The sequence below is a fragment of the Pleurodeles waltl genome, chromosome 6 (assembly GCF_031143425.1).
Source record: "Pleurodeles waltl isolate 20211129_DDA chromosome 6, aPleWal1.hap1.20221129, whole genome shotgun sequence".
Lineage (NCBI taxonomy): Eukaryota > Metazoa > Chordata > Amphibia > Caudata > Salamandridae > Pleurodeles > Pleurodeles waltl.
Window position 1 is genome coordinate 898,000,063 of NC_090445.1, and position 19,111 is coordinate 898,019,173.

General features: G+C 43.1%; 1 protein-coding gene across 1 annotated transcript in view; it reads left to right on the forward strand.

Annotated features, from left to right (window-relative positions):
- The window catches only part of DOCK1 (dedicator of cytokinesis 1), a 1,072,828-nt gene that overhangs the window by 387,028 nt on the left and 666,689 nt on the right, over nt 1-19,111 (forward strand). The gene's annotated exons all lie outside the window — the stretch shown is intronic.

The following is a 19,111-nucleotide window of genomic DNA, read 5'->3' on the forward strand; positions in this document are numbered from 1 at the left end:
GTTTGCGGTGGGAAAATCGCCATCTTCCCAGCTTTCAGGAACAGGCAGACTTGAATTGGAAAACCCAATTTTTCAATACAATTTTGACATTTTACTGGGACATACCCTATTTTGACTATTTTTTGTGCTTTCAGCCTCCTTCCAGTTAGTGACCAAAATGGGTCAGAAACCAATGCTGGATCCCAGAAAGCTAAACATTTCTGAAAAGTAGAAAATAACAGCTGAAATAAAAACATATTGAAATTGAGGTGAAAAAAACAGCCATTTTTCTCCATGTTTTACTCTGTAACTTTTTCCTTCGATGTCAGATTTTTGAAAGCAATATACTGTTACGTCAGCTGGACTCTTCTGGTTGCGGGGATATATAGGGCTTGTAGGTTCCTCAAGAACTCTAGGTACTCAGAGCCAATAAATGAGCTGCACCTTGCAATGGATTTTTATTCTATACCGGGTATACAGCAATTCATTTGCTGAAATATAAAAAGTGAAAAACAGGTATCAAGAAAACCTTTGTATTTCCAAAATGGCCACAAGATAAGGTGTTGAGAAGCAGTGGTTATTTGCACATCTCTGAATTCCGGGGTGCCCATACTAGCATGTGAATTACAGGGCATTTCTCAAATAGACGTCTTTTTTACATACTGCCTTACATTTGGAAGGAAAAAATGTAGAGAAAGACAAGGGGCAACAACACTTGTTCTGCTATTCTGTGTTCCCCCAAGTCTCCCGATAAAAATGGTACCTCACTTGTGTGGGTAGGCCTAGCGCCCACGAAAGGAAATGGCTCAAAACACAATGTGGACACATCACATTTTTTCACAGAAAAACAGAGGTGTTTTTTGCAAAGTGCCTACCTGTGGATTTTGGCCTCTAGCTCAGCCGGCACCTGGGGAAACCTAGCAAACCAGCACATTTTTGAAAACTAGAGACCTAGGGGAATCCAAGATGGGGTGACTTGTGGGGCTCTGACCAGGTTCTGTTACCCAGAATCCTTTGCAAACCTCAAAATGTGGCCAAATAAAATACTTTTTCCTCTCATTTCGGTAACAGAAAGTTCTGGAATCTGAGAGGAGCCACAAATTTCCTTCCACCCAGCGTTCCCCCAAGTCTCCCGATAAAAATGGTACCTCACTGGTGTTGGTAGGCCTAGCACCCACGAAAGGAAATGGCCCAAAACACAACGTGAACACATCACATTTTTTCACAGAAAACAGAGGTGTTTTTTACAAAGTGCCTACCTGTGGATTTTGGCCTCTAGCTCAGCCGGCACCTGGGGAAACCTAGCAAACCAGTGCATTTTTAAAAACTAGACACCTAGGGGAATCCAAGATGGGGTGACTTGTGGGGCTCTGACCAGGTTATGTTACCCAGAATCCTTTGCAAACCTCAAAATGTGGCCCAAAAAAATACTTTTTCCTCTCATTTCGGTGACAGAAAGTTCTGGAATCTGAGAGGAGCCACAAATTTCCTTCCACCCAGCGTTCCCCCAAGTCTCCCGATAAAAATGGTACCTCACTGGTGTTGGTAGGCCTAGCACCCACGAAAGGAAATGGCCCAAAACACAACGTGAACACATCACATTTTTTCACAGAAAACAGAGGTGTTTTTTACAAAGTGCCTACCTGTGGATTGTGGCCTCTAGCTCAGCCGGCACCTGGGGAAACCTAGCAAACCAGTGCATTTTTAAAAACTAGACACCTAGGGGAATCCAAGATGGGGTGACTTGTGGGGCTCTGACCAGGTTCTGTTACCCAGAATCCTTTGCAAACCTCAAAATGTGGCCAAAAAAAATACTTTTTCCTCTCATTTCGGTGACAGAAAGTTCTGGAATCTGAGAGGAGCCACAAATTTCCTTCCACCCAGTGTTCCCCCAAGTCTCCCGATAAAAATGGTACCTCACTTGTATGGGTAGGCCTAGCACCCACGAAAGGAAATGGCCCAAAACACAACGTGGGCACATCAAATTTTTTCACAGAAAACAGAGGTGTTTTTTGCAAAGTGCCTACCTGTGGATTTTGGCCTCTAGCTCAGACGGCCCCAGGGGGGGCAGAAATGGGCTAAAATAAATTTGCCCCCAACCCCCCCGGGGAGCGACCCTTGCCTACGGGGTCGCTCCCCCTGCGTGACATTGGCGCAAAAAAAAAATCCCCTTTGCCTATTTGTTTCTGCCCCCCTTGGGGGCAGATTGACCTAAAATCAGCCGATTTGCTCCCAAGGGGGGCAGAAATGGTCTAAATGCAATTTGCCCCCCAGGGGAGCGACCCTTGCCTAAGGGGTCGCCCCCCATCTGTAAAACAACAACAACAAAATCCTCGAAGCCTAGTGGTTTCTGCCCCCCCTTGGGGGCAGATCGGCCTAATTAAAATAGGCTGCTCTGCCCCCCAAGGGGGCAGAAATGTCCTGAAATAAATTTGCTCCCCAGGGGAACGACCCTTGCCTAAGGGGTCGCTCCCCTTGCGTGAAATTCGCGAGAAAAAAAAACTCCCTGGTGTCTAGTGGTTTCTGTCCCCCTTGGGAGCAGATTGGCCTCATAAAAATAGGCCAATCTGCCTAAATATAATTTGCCCCCTAGGGGAGTGACCCTTGCCTAAGGGGTCGCTCCCCACATCAAAAATACAAAACGAAACAAAAACAAAAAAAAATGCTCCCTGGTGCCTAGAGGTTTCTGCCCCCCCCCCCCCCCGGGGGGGCAGATCGCCTAATTATAGGCCAATCTGCCCCCGGGGGGGCAGAAAAGGCCTTTAAAAAAAATGCCCCCCTGGGAGCGACCCTTGCCCAAGTCTGAGAGAGACTTCAAAGGGAAGGAAATAACTTTCCTTCCCTTTGAAGTCTCTCTGCCTCCTCCACGTGATCGGAAGAGAAATGCTTTTGCATTTCTCTTCCTATCACGCTGGAAGCTGAGCTTCCAGCGTGATGGGAGGAGGCCTTGTGACAATCAGCGTGCGATCGCATGCTGACGTCACCGGGGGGCTTCCCCTTCCATCCCTGCCCGTTCTGGTTACGTCCTGGGCACACGAGCACTCTGCCTCAGGACGTAACCATTAGGTCCTGGGCACAGAAGGGGTTAAAGGAACACTGAAAACATCACATAAAGACTCCACAGCAGTTTAGAAAAATAGCATCTCTTACTCTTTAAAGCAAGACCAAAGTGACAAAAATCCAATCATTGGTCCATGGGATACATAATGGCAACAATTCAAGCAGTTGATCATCAAATAGGCTTTCCCAAGGCACAGTGCTTCCGCAATCATTCAAAAGTAAGGCTATTGCTGGTCCCTGGGGACCTGTGAAATACAGGCCAGTCCAGCCGCCTTCGAGGGTCACGGCTGTAGTGATTTCAAGCTAGCGCTGTGAACTTGGTCAGGAAGTCAGACACGGCAGCCCAGGTCAGCACACAGTGAAGATGTGTGCAGGTGTAACAAATCTGCTGCAAACACAATGCTAAAAGGTCCAGGAGTGGTCTTGGCAATTCAGGCACAATAGGACTTATGGACAGCTGAGTCCAGCAGTGGGTGAAGAATATGAGTGAAGTATTTGATGACCTGAGACTTCACAGAAGGAGGCAAGCTAGCAAGCCTTCAGAGTCGCTTAAGTGCATAGAGGTTACAGAGAGTAGATACATTTCCTCTCACTGTCAAGCAAGAGGCAGCAGGCTGCAAGCCGACACAGCAGAGCAAGTAGCAAAATGGTGTCCCTCCTATAGCATAGCAATAAGCAGGCCAACACAGCAAAGCAGTTAGAAGAGTGGCAGTCTCTCCTGGCAGTGCAGCTCCTCTTCTTGGCAGTCTCCTCAGGACCCCAAGTGAACTGGGGTTTGGGGTCCAGTACTTAAACCCAGTTGAGCCTTTGAAGTGGGGGAGACTTCAGAGAGAAGCCTTTGAAGTGCACAAGGTCCCTGGCCTTCCTCCCCTGGCTCCAGCCTCTCTACAGGAGTTATGCAGCCCTTTGGGGAGAGGCACAGCCCTATTCAGGTGTGTCAGTTCCTCCCTCACATCTAGCTGAGGAAGTCCTATCAGCCTGGGGCGGGCCATCAAGGTGCAAATGTCACACCCCAGCTTCCTTTGTGTGTGACTGCACAAAGCCCAGCTTCACCTACCCCAGACGTGTATTCAGACCAAGGCTGAGGCACAGAATGGAGTAGAAAGATGCTAATTTCTAAAAGTGCATTTCAGACTTAAAATTTAAAATCTGACTTCACCATAAGTTGTGATTTTAAATTGTGAGTCCAGAAACCCCAAACTCCAAATTTCAATATTGTCTCAATTGCAAGTTGTGTTTAAAGGTTGCTTCATGGTCACCACAACGTTAACCTATGGGGGGATTGGATAGCTCTTGCAGTAGTGAAAAATGAATTTAATAGTTTTTCACTACCAGGGCATGCTAAATTTAAAAGTACATGTGTAGGAAAGTAGCCTCTTTCTAGCTTGGTTACCCCCACTTTTTGCCTGTTTGTCACTGTGTTTGACTGTGTCTACTGGGTTCCTCCTAACAAAGACCCCAGTAGTTTTGCTCTCTCTTTTAGATTGTACCTTTTTCTTCCCACATTGAGGATACTGGTCCCCCTGTGGAAGTCCCTAGTATGTTGTACCTTGGTACCCAGGGCACTGGGGCTCCAGGGGATCCCTATGGGCTGCAGCAGTAATTCTGCCACCCTTAGGGAGCCTTTGCAAAGGGTTCTGCAGGCCTTCCATTGCAGCCTGCGTGAAACGGGTACATGCACTACAGGTCACTACACCGGGCCCCCAAACTCCAGGTCAATTTTCCTGGACTTTGTGAATGCGGGGACGTCACTACCTATGTCCAGCTACATAATGGTAACTCCGAACCTGGGCATGTTTGGTATCAGACATGTCAGAATCATACCCCAATACTGTTGCAAGTATTGGGAGTGTGATTCCATGCACTATGGGGACTCCTTAGAAGACCCCCAGCATTGCTACCACCAGTCTTCCATGTTTTCCGGGCAGCCCAGCTGCTGCCACTACTCGAACAGGTTTCAGCCCGCCTGCTGCTTGATCTGACCAAGCCCAGGAAGACAGAACAAAGGATTTTCTTTGGGAGAGGGAGGTAACACCTCTTCCTTTGGAAATAGGTGCATCTTGCTTGGGAGGGGTAGCCTCCCCAAGCCACTGGGTTGCTTTGAAGGGCAAATTTGGAGCCCTCCATGCATAAACCAGTTCACACCGGTTCAGGGACTCCCAGTCCCTGCTCTGGCTCAAAACTGGGCAATGGAAAATGGAGTGACCACTCCCCTGTCCATCACCACCCCAGGGGTGGTACCCAGAGCTCCTCCAGAGGGCCTCCGGGTTCTGCCATCTTGTTTCCAAGGTTGGCAGGGAACTCTCAACGCATCTGAGTGGCCAGGCCAGGCAGGTGACGTTGAGGCACCCTCCTGATAGGTGCTTACCTGGTTAGGTGACCAATCCCCCTTTCAGGGCTATTTAGGCTCTCTCTCTTGGGTGGGTCCTCAAATTCAGCTTGCAAGATTCCAGCAGGACTCCTCTGCAAACCTCTGCTTCAACTTCTGGCCACTGAAACCACGACTGGACTCTCTGAGAACTGACAAGCACTGCTACACGAAGAAGACTCTTCTACAACTTTGTTTCCACGTCTCCTGTCAGCTTTCCAACATTTCCCTGGCTATGCATCTTCAGAAGACTGCAGCTCTTCAGCCTGCACAAGAAGAAGAAGGAATCTCCTCCCTTGGACTGAAGGAGTCACTGCCCTGCAACCGCAGGCACCTACACCAAGTGATGAACTGTTGCGTGGATCCCCTCTCCCGCTGAGCTGCGTGGATCCTGCATCATGAGTTGTGGTCCAGAGTAATCCACTTGGTCCTCTATGTCAGCTGTCCAACTTTGGTGGAGGTAAGCCTTGGTCTTCCCATGGAGCTCAGTAGCCCCATGCACCGCGTCTCTTGTAGCTGCCAAGGCTTGTTTGCATCTCCTCTAAGGGATCTTCAGGTGACGTGTAGCTCCAGCCCCCAGTACTCCATCCTGCAAAGCTCAGCCTCCTGCGTGGTTCTCCTGCAGTGTTGGATCCTCTTATGTAGTGCTGCCTGGGCCTCTTCTGCGACTCCTGTGTCCCTGTCCTGTGGTATTCCTGTGGTTGCTGCTTCTGCTCCTGTGGACTCTCTGCGACACTTAGGGTCCCCTGTGACTCCTTTTCCTGGGTTGAGTCCTCCTGGACCTTGCTGGTCCCCGGTAGCACCTCTTTTCCACTAACCGCTAGTTTGCCTTTGCCAAGGCTTATTGGCGGAATTCCTGAACCAACACCTGTCTGTAATCCTCCTTCCCGCGTAGGGCTTCATCTGCATCCATCAAGAACTCTTCTCAGGCTCCAGGGCTGCAGTGCTGACCTGTTCTTCATCACTGTCTACCAACTCCTTCATCCACAGCTGGGTGGGTATTAGCCTCTACTCCTCCTGGACTCCACTGTGACTCCCGAACTTGATCCCCTTTCTTCCACAGGTCTTCTTTTTTCAGGAATCCACTGCTGGTTTCCTTGCAGGCTTCTCTGGGTGTCTTATTTTTCTTTTTTTCCTCCTTTTGGGTGGTTTGGGGGAAATCCAGTGTTTTACTCCTGCATTCCTGGTCGCTGGAGGTACTGTGTTACTTACCTCTGTGGTTTTCTAGTACTGCCAGCTCCCCTCTACAGCTTTTACTTACCTAGGTGGGGGGTTCCTTGTTGGTATTCAATTTTTTTAGTACATGGTTTGTGCTTCCCCTAGGGTCACTTTTGGTTATTACTATTTGCACTGTTTTCTAACCTTTTCTATGTCTGTTTCTGATTACTAGTGTATATGTTTAGTGTATTACTTACCTCCTAAGGGTGGGTTACCTGTCTAGTATTTTGTAGTGATTTGTTCCAAAAATAAAGTCCCTTTACTTTTGTACATCTGAGTGTTTTCTTTCTTGTGTGTAAGTGCTGTGTGACTACAGTGCTATTGCATGAGCTTTCCATGTCTCCTAGATAAGCCTTGGCTGCTCATCCACAGCTACCTCTAGAGAGCCTGGCTTCTAGACACTGCCTACACTTCACTAAGAGGGGATACCTGGACCTGGTATATGTTGTAAGTACCATAGTGTTTTGCTTTCACTAATGACCGAGCTGAAAACAATCTCTGGAATGCACTTCTTAGTTTAAAGAAGACATTTATTATTACTTCACCATGAGGTTCCTGAGAGAGGAGATAAGTAGGTTGGAGACACACGTTTAAAAATAGTCACAGCAATGAAAGGAAAATATATCAAAGTGATTCTCAATTGCAATGTACACAGCAAATATATGTGATTATATTATAGCAGAACTGCAAAGCAAAGAATAAAAGTCAAAATTCATCCACGTAGGGCCCATCACTGCTCGTCATCTTTCTCATGCCTGCAAGTGGATGACTCCTGTTCAACTGCGTGAAAGAGATTTTCCACCCGTACGGGACAGGTCAGGCTGCTGAGGTCCACTCCTGACTCAAGTCTTGGAAAATTCCCCCTGGCTGCTGCCCAGGGACACCTTTTTATAATGAAATTGCCTGCTAACAGGCCCTTCCCTCTAATAGTCAAAACATGCTGGCTACTGTAGGTCAGTCTTGGAACAAAACAAGCGTCGAAGGTTGGTCAAGTCTTCAAGGCTTGTTTTTCCCAAGGCTGCACTAGAGAAAAACACAAAATATGCGCTTCCTTATCATGCTAGAGTTCGGTGAGAGCAAAATGCGAAAACACAAGCTTGGTTTACCGTGTTGAAAAACACAGCTCATCTGCAATGTCTCAACTGCAATGTCTAACGCCACGTTAAAGCCAATAGGCAGCTAAACCGAATACAAGATGTAATGTCTAAAGCCAATAGGCAGCTAAACTGAATACAAAATGCAATGTCTAAAGCCATGTTAAAGCCAATAGGCAGCTAAACCGAATACAAAATGTAATGTGCTATTGGTGAACATTGAACAACTAATATGCACAATGGTGAAACACAAAGTCAGTGGTCAAATATAATTATTTTCACTACACATAGGTACCCACCACACACCATGCCGGCTTCCTACAAGATGTCCTGCATTTTAAATACACTGCACCCTATCCAGGGCCTACCGTAGGGGTGATTTTATGAAATAAAAAGGAAGGTTTGGGCCTGTCAAGTGGGTACATTTGCCAGGTCAAAATGGCAGTTTGAAACTGCCCACATAGGCTCTGCAGTGGCAGGTCCGAGACATGTTTAAATTGCTACTATAGTGAGTGGCACAATCAGTGCTGCAGGCCCACTAGTGGCATTTAATTTATAGGCCCTGGGCACATATAGTGACTTTACTAGGGACTTACAAGTAACTTAAATATGCCAATCATGGATAAGGCAATGTTCCCATGTTTAGAGTTCAGAGCTTCTGCACTTTAACACTAGTAAGTGGAGGAAAAAAGCTAAAAATCTGGGATGACCCTCCACCCAGACATATCTATCTTTTGGTATTAAACCAGACTTGCGCAGATAATTCTTGCAACTTCATTCCACTAAATAAATATATTTGAGTACACAAGCAACTGAAAAAAATAATAATAATACTCTATCTCCCTTGTTATATATAGGTTAACCCAGTGGTTCCCAACCTGTGGTCCGGGGACCCCTGGGGGTCCACAAAGCCTTCTCAGGGGGTCAACGACTGCTTAGAAAATTAAATAGTATTAACAGATTAGGTCCCCAGCTTTCAGTAATGACTCACTTGGGGGACCCCGGATTCCAATAATTAGTCATTGGGGGTCCCCGGCTTCCAGTAATGATAAAGTTGGGGTCTATAGAAGTCAAAAGGTTGGGAACCACTGGGTTAACCCTTTCTCAGAAGAAGAAATAATTCCCTGTTGGGCAAAAAACTGTAATTGTAGTAAAAACATGCCTGCCCCGATTTCAGGAGATTTGATTGTGACAATATTCAGTTCCCCTTAGTCCCCCATATCCTTTGTGATATGAATTTAAATGGATTCAGTAAGGCGAGTTTGATTAAGTTAATGGAAGAAGATAAACCACGAGGACTTGGAATTGTTCAGTTTAGAGTTATCTTAGTGGATGAGCCAACTCTGACTATCCACTAAAATAGCCAAGTCCCCTATATTCATAATGCACTCCATAATTTGCTGCGCTTTTTGAACCACCACTCTTTTTTTCAGCCTGATGCAAGCTTTTTCCTTCCTTAAACTTTCTTTGGAAGCCTTTTCTAGCCTGTCTGGGCATTTGTTCATACAAACAACCTTAGTTACTTTCAAAAGCTCTTTTGAACGCACTCAATGTTAAACCATAGGTCTCTCTTTCTTTTAGTACTAACAGAATTAAATACTCCTATAAACATGAGAACAGTATCTATTGACTCCAAAATGTTCTCATGTTTCCTCAGGAGCAATAGATACCTAGTACACCCCAGAAGGCATCCTTCAGGCAGCACTGACTCTGCATTGGGCAAGAACATATGTTTGAAGTAGGCAGTTGAGGGAAGGATTATTAAGGAGGGCCCTGCGGGAGGAGATTCAAAACAAGAGTCACCTTTCTTGGTGACAAAACCACTGCACCGCTTAACACTTTTTCACGCAGCAAACAAAATTACTGGGAAATGGATTATTCTCAGAGAATGTGAAATTGTAGATAACTTCACCATCTGTAGGTTTTGTTTCGAGACTGCCCCCTTTTTTCATCAAAGGTAGTTGTGAAATGAGGTAGAATGTTTTAATGTGGAAATAATTATACCATTCTTTTTGTCATAGTTTCTAACTGTTGTGGAAAAACGCAGAAGACTTTGATACTCCGAACAACTCATGCATCAAAATTCAATCTCCTTTCGACTAAAGATTTTTCTGTCTTGAGAAATGGACAGCTTGCTCTTACATAGAACTGTAGATTGACAACTCACTACCTAATATGTCCTGTGTGTATTCCTAGTAGGGCCATATTGTCATGAGACGACAAAGTCCTATGATTAAACGTATGAATCAAACACTTTGCAATAATGAAATACTGATCATTTCCTATCCATCTGATGCTAAGAATCCTTGTCTATGTATTACCATATACCAGATCATCATAAAGCTTCAAACATGGATGTCCTCAATCAATTGGAGGCTGTCCCAAGGTTCAGATTTACATCAAACTGGTGGTTGCTAGAGAAATTGTCAAAATTAACATCAGCTGGGCTCTGGAAAGTGCTCTATTACTTGTGCCACACAAGAATAACTAATTAAGCTTTTAGACATATTCTTTCTTTGTAAGGAGGCATCCAGGATGGCCACCAAGAGTTTGCTAATTTTGCAAAACTTTCCCTGTCTTGTCTCATGGGAAGAGCGAGTAAAGCACAGCACGCTTAACTGACTGTGCATATTAAATGCTGTATCTCCACCATCTTTTTTCACACTTGTGCATGCCCACATATTCACTTAGTGTCACAACGCTCATTAGCAACAAAGACTGTCAACGCAAGATTGCACATGGGTGATCATGACCAGTCTATGGGCTGGACCTCAACCAGCAGAGTACAGGATCTCTTTGTGGCTACAACTGCCTCCCAAAATTCAATATCTTCTCTGTAGTAGCTTATTTCCCTTCTTTTATGCATATTTGCATGGAGAAGAGGAAGTATTTCAAGCAAGGAGATTTCCAGCCCCAGGCCTAAACAGGAATTCAGTTGGAAATCAATCCTTACCCATCGATGGCACCACTCAGAAGTTAGAGCCTAACTTTAAAATACACAGGAAGGGTTTAAGGAATTTTGGAACATCTGAAACAGAAAGTAAATTACCATTATACTGATCCTCATTAAAATTTGCATTTGCTCTAGTCTGGAGATTCTCAGAACTTACATATAATGTGTACTTTGTCCTCTAAAGTTTTAAGCACATTAGTCAGAAGAGAAATGTCTCTGCTGGTTTTTAAATAGACGTTCAGTGTAATTAGTTCTTTTTCAAATGTAAGGGGTTTCAACACCCCTGAGATTTCCCATTTGATTGGTGATTGAAGGTACCGCAAACAGAAGAAAAGCATTTCAGCAGAGAGACTGTAACTGTCAGGTCTTCTAGAATACCCATTTTTGGCATGACTTAGAAATAAATGCTTTGACACGTGTCAAGCCATGTATTAAACCCAAATAGCTTTTAAAAGATCAGATGAGGCTATCTCAAGCTCTACTCAGTTCTAAGATGAATAGGAAACTTCTGTATACTTTTGGTTGTCAAATGACTGCATGGGCCAGGCCTATTTGTAAAACCACACCAAAGAATTCAACACAATTTTAGGAGATTCTCTGAAAGGAGAGAGGTGATGATTGGGTTTCAAGTAGCTACCACTGCCAACACTGAAGGCCCTCATTGCTTGGTCAGCAGTGAATACAGTACATTTTGCCGGCAGAAGTTGACAAACTGGTTTTAAGTTAATTAGCTTTGGGTGGACAAGGACTCTGTTTACCTGAAGCTCTCACCTTGCCCTGTGTAGTTTGAACCCAGAAAACTCTGAGCAAAAGTAATCTCCTGACCATTTTAGATTTGAACAGACTTGAGTGACATGACGTCTATCAGTAGATGTTTCCTGAAAGACTCAGCACAGGCAATCAGACATTTATAATTTGATAAGGAGAGCATCACATTATTCTGAAAAAAGGGTAGCGCTTGAGTTACCCTGGTCCCTCTTCCCAGATCCTATATCGGTTGTTGTTCCTTGAGATTGAGGTTCATCAAACTGACAATTTACAACCCTTCTCTGAAGAGGATTTTCCTGTGATGGTTCCTGGGAGTGCTCCTACATAAGTAGATCTCTTTAAATTACTTCCATGGATCCTAAGCAAACTTTTGTGCATAGAGTTTGACTTTTTCGATTAATCCTTTGGTAAGTGCGTCCTTATTTTGCAAGACTCAAAGCTTTGTTTAGCAGTTCATTTCATTTCACCTGTGAGCATTTCCAACCCGTACACAAATACCTATCAGGGTGAAGACCTACTCTGGGTGACAGCAACAGGAAATGTCTGAAATTCTTCCCCCTTTTCCATTAAAGTAATGTTTAGCTTTAGCTTTTGACCCTTTCTTAACTGTGCACTGCCGAGTCTTATACAAGAGTCTAGTTCTACCATATACTTCACTACCTGTAATGGAATTTTTTTAATAAACTTAGGTTGACCTGAAGAAATAAAAACTGGTTTCCTATGCTGGGGCACACTGCCTCACGTGGATTCAACCCAGTGCTGTGCCTCCATGGACTCTGAACAGATATCTTACTAAGACATCAGAGCCTGACACAGTGCTGTTCCCGCTCACCTAGTGCCACCTCTGGAAAATGCCCTCGAATCTGACGATACCACCACCTTTCAGGTTGCCTGAGATTATCCTTATGGCAAAAGAAAAAGATAATGTACACTTAAATGATGACGGGCTCGGCGGCTACCTGAATGAAAGTTGTTTGGCTCTAAGTCTGAGGCACTTGTTATGCCTGATAAGGTTTATGGCCACACAGAAGATGATGATTTGGAAGCTCTCCGAACTAACCATGCTGGCTCGTATCTTGAATTACAAAGTACACGTGGCCTAGACTCTTCACCAGAAGGGGGCATCATTTTCTCCTCTGGCTCTCCCTAAGTGGAAGTCTATTTGTTATCCACTATAGTATGAAGAGCAGCCGTAGCCAAGGAATTAAAATAGCCCTATACGGAGGCAAAGTCCAACATTTTGATTGAGATAGTACAACCCTCTACCACAGTGGCAGAGCCCTTGATTACATTTAATGACACTCTTTTGGACCCTGCATGGGAGTCACTCCTTTTAGTTCCTGCTCTCCACAGACTGGTAACCAGATGCCATGCCTGCTCTAGATGATCTATAGTTTGTTCTCTCACTGAAACTTCTGCTTGTCCAAGCTTTGTCCTCAAAGAAGAAGCTGAATGACTTTTAAATTGCACCTCCTAATAGGGAGTCGAAATCTTGACTGTACGGGCTGTAAGGTCTTTCCTTGTGGCAGCCTTGCCCTCTAAACAGCTAGTGCCAATTCCCTTCAGGGTCGTTATGTCCACACCTTGTGAGAATTGGTAAAGTTCACAGTGATATGCCTATCAGATTCCATGAAAAATCTGTTTTTCTGTCTGCTCAACAAGTGTGATGTCCTCTAAGTCTCAAATCAGGTCTGGACTCAGCGAACTCCATGACTTGATGTATGGACACAGCTGTCATGCTCTGTTGCCACGCTTGGGTGCATTCCACTGGCTCCCCAGGGGATATCAAAACAATCTACATTGGCATGCCTTTTCGATGGATAGCCATTATTTTTTGGAAGGCTCCTTCCAGAAATGCTTCAAAAACAATAATGCTGGGGCTTGGTCACTAGGCTTTACCTCTCCAGCAGGACAGATCCATTAACAGTAGAGACAATTTTGATGTTATACAAGGGTAATTTGGACATGTAGAGACAAAATTCTCTACCAATCCAGATACCCCAACAAATGTAACACAATTTTCAGAGCATGGGTGTATCTAGGAGTTTCCAGCATAAGCATATCCAGTCTCTGTTGTCCTTAGCCAGTTCTGCTAAAACAAACGTTTATGGTGAGGTGCTCACATTTTACCATCAGTTATGAGAAAATCATAATGGGCTGCTGGGTCATCTGGTTAATCTACAAAAGATAAACCCTGCCCTTTCTTTGGACTTCACTCATTCTTCCAGGATGTTGCCTGCAGCACATACCTCACTTTTACATTCAGCAGTTGGTACCTTTGTTGATCAGTTCAAGGTTTTTCTGTAGATGAATGCACCACACATTTTCTCAACAGTGCTGGCAGCTGTGGCAGCTTCACATTGATAGTTAAGAGTCCTTGTTTTTTCACACAACCTGTAAAAATTGTCCTTGGCACAGGTTGAGGAACTAGTACGGTACACAATGACTCTCCTCCATCACTTGGGGTTTGCTATAAATGCCCAAACCACTGCAACGCAGATGCCGACATTGAGAAGAGTGGCTCTGGAACAGGCAACTCCAACCAGTAGCTCCTGAGCTACTGATAGCTCTCCAGCTACCTTCAAGTAGCTCGCCTGTTAGCAGCCCAGCCCCCTACTTAAGTTTGTGCTTGAATGAAGTTTTATATTTGTGTCATCATTGTTAACAAAAAGAAAATGTCTATTTTCAGATCACATAAACTGATTTTTTGGAGAAAAAAAGTTGAATTTCCAAAATATATTTAAACTGACAACTAAGTGATAAATCATGTAACATTGGCTAGAATTATTCCTAATACCATTACCTTGGTGCCAGGTGCATTGCAGCTATGGCTGTTATATATTAGCCATGTAGAGGCATTACACCTTGACAAAGTCATTTTTAGGTTCAGCGCGCAAGTGCTTTGACCTATTCTTAAAATTGTGGGCTTTTAACCACGCCCACCGCATACCCAGCACTTTCACTCGTTCGTGGGATTGTCTTTCAAAAATCATTTATCCCTCTTTGGGGAGGTCTTGTTACTGCCTTGCAGACTGCCCCTGTTACATCGACAATTGCACGACTGCCCATATGTTTGACTGTGAGCAAACTTCTTTTTCTTTTTGTGTCTCTTCGTGCTCACGCTCATGGTGACCAGGGCGCTTTGGCTCGGCTCGCTTATGTCAACTCTTTTACTTTTCAATTTAAGTGGCAAGAAAATTTACAACGCTAATAGCTCTAACTCGAGAAAGAATGCAAAACCCACTGCATTACAAATGCTTTTTTACATTACTGCTGGCAACTATACCTGATGAAAATGAGATGATCACTCCTGGTAATCTTGCGTTTGGTGGCTGCTATTGTAATTTCTTCTTATGTGGTCACAATATCAAATCTAATAATATTAGTAGCTTGGGATGATTTTCATTGAACATAAGTAGCTCCTATTAGAGAAAAGGTTGGAGACACCTACTCTCAACACATCTCACATGATGGCATTTTTGCCTTCTCAGAGGATTGTGTATACATGGGAGATGAATCCAGGATTTCTGACTTGGATAAATCTTTTGGTTCAATCCTTCTTGCCCTCATGCATTCTGCAGAAGATTATCTGTTCACTATAAATATAATTATTAAAGGTAAATAATTGTTTTTGTTTCACAAATAAATTAAGCATAATGTAGTGCATATGAATTTGTTGTCCCTGCTTGCATGAATACACTAAATTTAAAAGTGTTTTTTTTCCCAAAACGCTAAATATATATATATATATATCCTTTTTATTATGGAATTTGATGAAGCTTTTTTGCTTAAAAAAAAAGATTTTCTTTGCATTTTGCTGAACTGTACAACAAGAAATTCTGCAAATAAGCCATGACAGGATTTCAATCTTGTTTATTTATATTGTTATTATGTGTCTAGAAGTAACATTTTTCTGCATCTTTTATTATGTTGAGTCTGGCATTGTAAAATAATAATTTAAAATTCTAATTATCGGAACATATGAAGTCTTAATGAATAATCGTGGTGGGCTAAGGTCATAACATTTGAGTTATATACTTTGAGTTATAAACTTTTGGCCTATTCAGCCAATTGGTGGTTTCAGAAATAAAACATAATCTAAAACGCCGAATATGGCTTTCTGTTGGGCTGTATGGTTGTGGCATGATTTCTTGATATAACAAGCACTTGCTTGACAGTACAAAGCAAGAAACTTTGATAAGTGTCTTTGGAAAAATGTAAATGATGCTACAACTTACCACACATTTTAATAGGATTTTCCTTTGCTCTTGTCCTAGCCTAAGATATCTATGTCATTATATATATATATATATAGATATATATAAAGCAAGGTCGTGCTCTACTCTCAAAGTAAATTTGATAAACAGTTTTAGCTCGAATTACTGAGTTTTGTATAATCCAATAAAAAAATTTAATGATACACAGACATGCAGAAAGCATTAATATGAAATGACTGACATCATTTTAAATTTGGTTGATTATTCACATGTTTTCAATGAATAGAGTTGATAATAATGGTTAGCTTGCAATGGAGGAGATCAGACAAAGATGTAGTAACAAGGGGACGGGAAAGGATCTGTGAACTGACTTGCTGATTAGAAATGTCTTGCAAAAACAATACTAACAGTCTGATTCAGTTGTTACGTTTGCATTTTCAGTGAACTGTTTTCTATTTTATACCGACAAGGATGTCTAACATCATTCAGATGTGTGGGTCAGTGTTTTTTCGGTCTGTTAATGTTGCTAAATGTACAGAGTATATATACACACAGAAGATTACCAAAGGTCAAACTAGCTTTGATTGGATGTACAACAGGCAAAACCACCTAGCAAAAAAGGTTTTATAATATATTCTAAATCACGACTAGTGCTTGAAATTTTGACAATGGTAAAGCAAGGTCTCTTGACAGTCTTACTGCAGCACTGAAGCAAACAGTGGTGAAACACATTGTTGAATGTTATCTAATGTTCAATTTGTTTGTAGAGGGCTCAATCAAAAATGGTTCATGGTGGTGCAAGTAGTGCAATTGCAGGTAGAATATAACAGAGCATTACCTATTGAGTTTACCATTGACTTCAGAAGGTTCACATTGTTGCAGTCTATATGATTTGGAAAACCTCTCGAAAACTTCCAACAAATCGGAAAGTTAAGTGTAAAGCTCACTGCAAGGCAAGAGCATTTAAATGAATTGTGCAAGTATTTCAGAATATGTTAAAATTAGGAAAACACAAATGAAACACTTTTTTGGTTAATTCTGAAGTGTGTTGGAAACAAGCCCTTCAATATGATCAAAACAAATCAATACGCTTGATGCCGTTTCCACACATCATTTGTACACTGCAAAGATTTATAAACTGCATGTATGTTCAAATGTAATGGCCATTTCAGTTTAAAAGGGTTTGTCTGTAATGGCAGTGTGCTACCACGCATGCATACTCCTCTCAATGCCACGCTATTCTACACCACTCCATGCCACTGCACTCTACAGCATTCCACTTTACACTACTCCATGCCACTGCACTCTACTCCACTGTATGCCACTGTACTCTCTCTACTCTGCACCACTTTACCCCAGTGCACTCTGTGCCACTCTACTGTACGCCACTGCATTACTCTATTCTTCACAACTGCACTTTTTGCCCCTGCACTCTACACCACTCCTGTCACTGCACTCTATACCACTTCACTCTGCACCATTCTATGCCACTACGCTCTCTGATGCTCTATCTAAGCCACTTTACATGATGCCACTCTGCACCACTCCACTCTGCACCACTGCACTCTATGCCACTGCACTCTACTATCCACTACTCTAATTTACACCACTTCGTTCTATTATGCTGCATTGTACACCACTGAATTCTGTGGCGCTGCATTTCACACCACTGCACCCTGCGCCACTATACTCTACAGCAGTCTATGGCAATGAACTCCGCACAGTCCATTCTACTTAACACTACTCCACACCACTGTATACCACTCTACTCGATGCACTGCACTCTACTCTGTTGCACTCTGCTCTATGCCACTGCATTCTACAGTACTGCATTCTACTCTGCACTACTGTGCCACTCTATTCTGCACCACTCTAAGCCACTGCACTCTGTCCCTCTGCCTACTGTACTCTATGCCACTCCACTTTGCACCAATCCTTTCTGTACCACTGCACTCTACTTTGTGCAACACTCTAATCTACGCCACTGAGTTCCACAATTCTGCATTGTATGCTGCTGCACTCTATGCCACTCCACTCTGTCCAACACACTCTGCATCAGTCCACTCTACTCTATGCCACTCCACTCTGTCCAATCCAGTACACAACACTCTATGCCCCTCCGCTTTAAGACAGTCTACTCCACTCTTTGCCATTTCACTCTGACACTCCATGCCACTCTCCTCTGTGCAACTATTAGCGAGGCTGAACAGCAGCTATGCTGGTGTATAACATGTCTGAACAGCTCTTGGATAGGCAAGATCTATTGGCTTTGCAAGTGCTTGTTTAAGAGTAGGCAGTGATCCGTGAGACCACTCCCTGCTGTTAAAAAATATTAGTTTCAGCATTCACAAAGGGGACAGGGCCCTTCGAGGACACCTTCCCATTTGCAAACGTTTACCACCTCTTTTCAGGTGTCTGTAATAAAAAATGAATGCTTTGCACCCATAATTTGGTCACAGAACATTCATACATACCACTCTGATTTTGTATTTGGAAGGGATGCCCCTAACGCACCTCTTCCAAATTCTGAATCGCTAAACACAAATTATGATTTTATAACATGTTCCCAAATCACATTTTGTGCTTTCTACACGTGAAAATGCATTTTTTGCATTTAGAATCGGCCTGATTCTGCCTTGCAGTTGCTATTTGAGTTTCTTATAAGGACACATCGAAGACAGCGGTTTACAGAGGATGGTTTGATATTGCTGCTTGAGTCTTACTTTCGTTTTATTGACTTTAAGACAGCCATCTTTATCTTAATGACCCTTCTGATTGTGGTAAGTCTGTTTCTTTCACATTACACTCGTCAAACTTATTTATTCAGTTGGCTCAGACTCTTATCCTCAAACATCACACAAAGGGACCACATCATTCAGTTTATAAAGGAAATAGAGGAGATATTTTTGGATAACTTGAACACCCCGTGCCATCAGAAATGTTGATTGGACTACCCTATTATGTCTCAGATTTTTAATTTGACATTACATAAAAGCATTTCTTTACACAAATATTTGATTGTTCTGCATTCAGAATTAATTTATTCTGCATGAATATATTTTTCTATTCCCTTAATCCTCTTATATATTTTCTTAATATTTACAGTCTGATTTGGATGCTAGTTTTATCACTGGTCACCCTTGCAAAATCTCTGTTTTCTGTAAGACTAAAATGTGTGCAATACAACTGTCATATTAAATTAGCTACGTACGTATGTGGTATTTCAGTATCAGGGACATAGCTATAAAGGGAGTAGAATGCTGTACAGTGCTAAAGACATGCATAAAGTCAACAAGTAATCAGAGAGTGTAAGGAATTGGGTTATTAGCTGAGGAGGGTAGAAGTCCCTCTCAGGCAACAACCAAAATCTTCATCATGGTGAACCTTAAAAGTCACTAAGTTAACTGGTGCTTAGCCTCTGGTAGCTTGACACAAAGCATTCCGGCTTAACTTA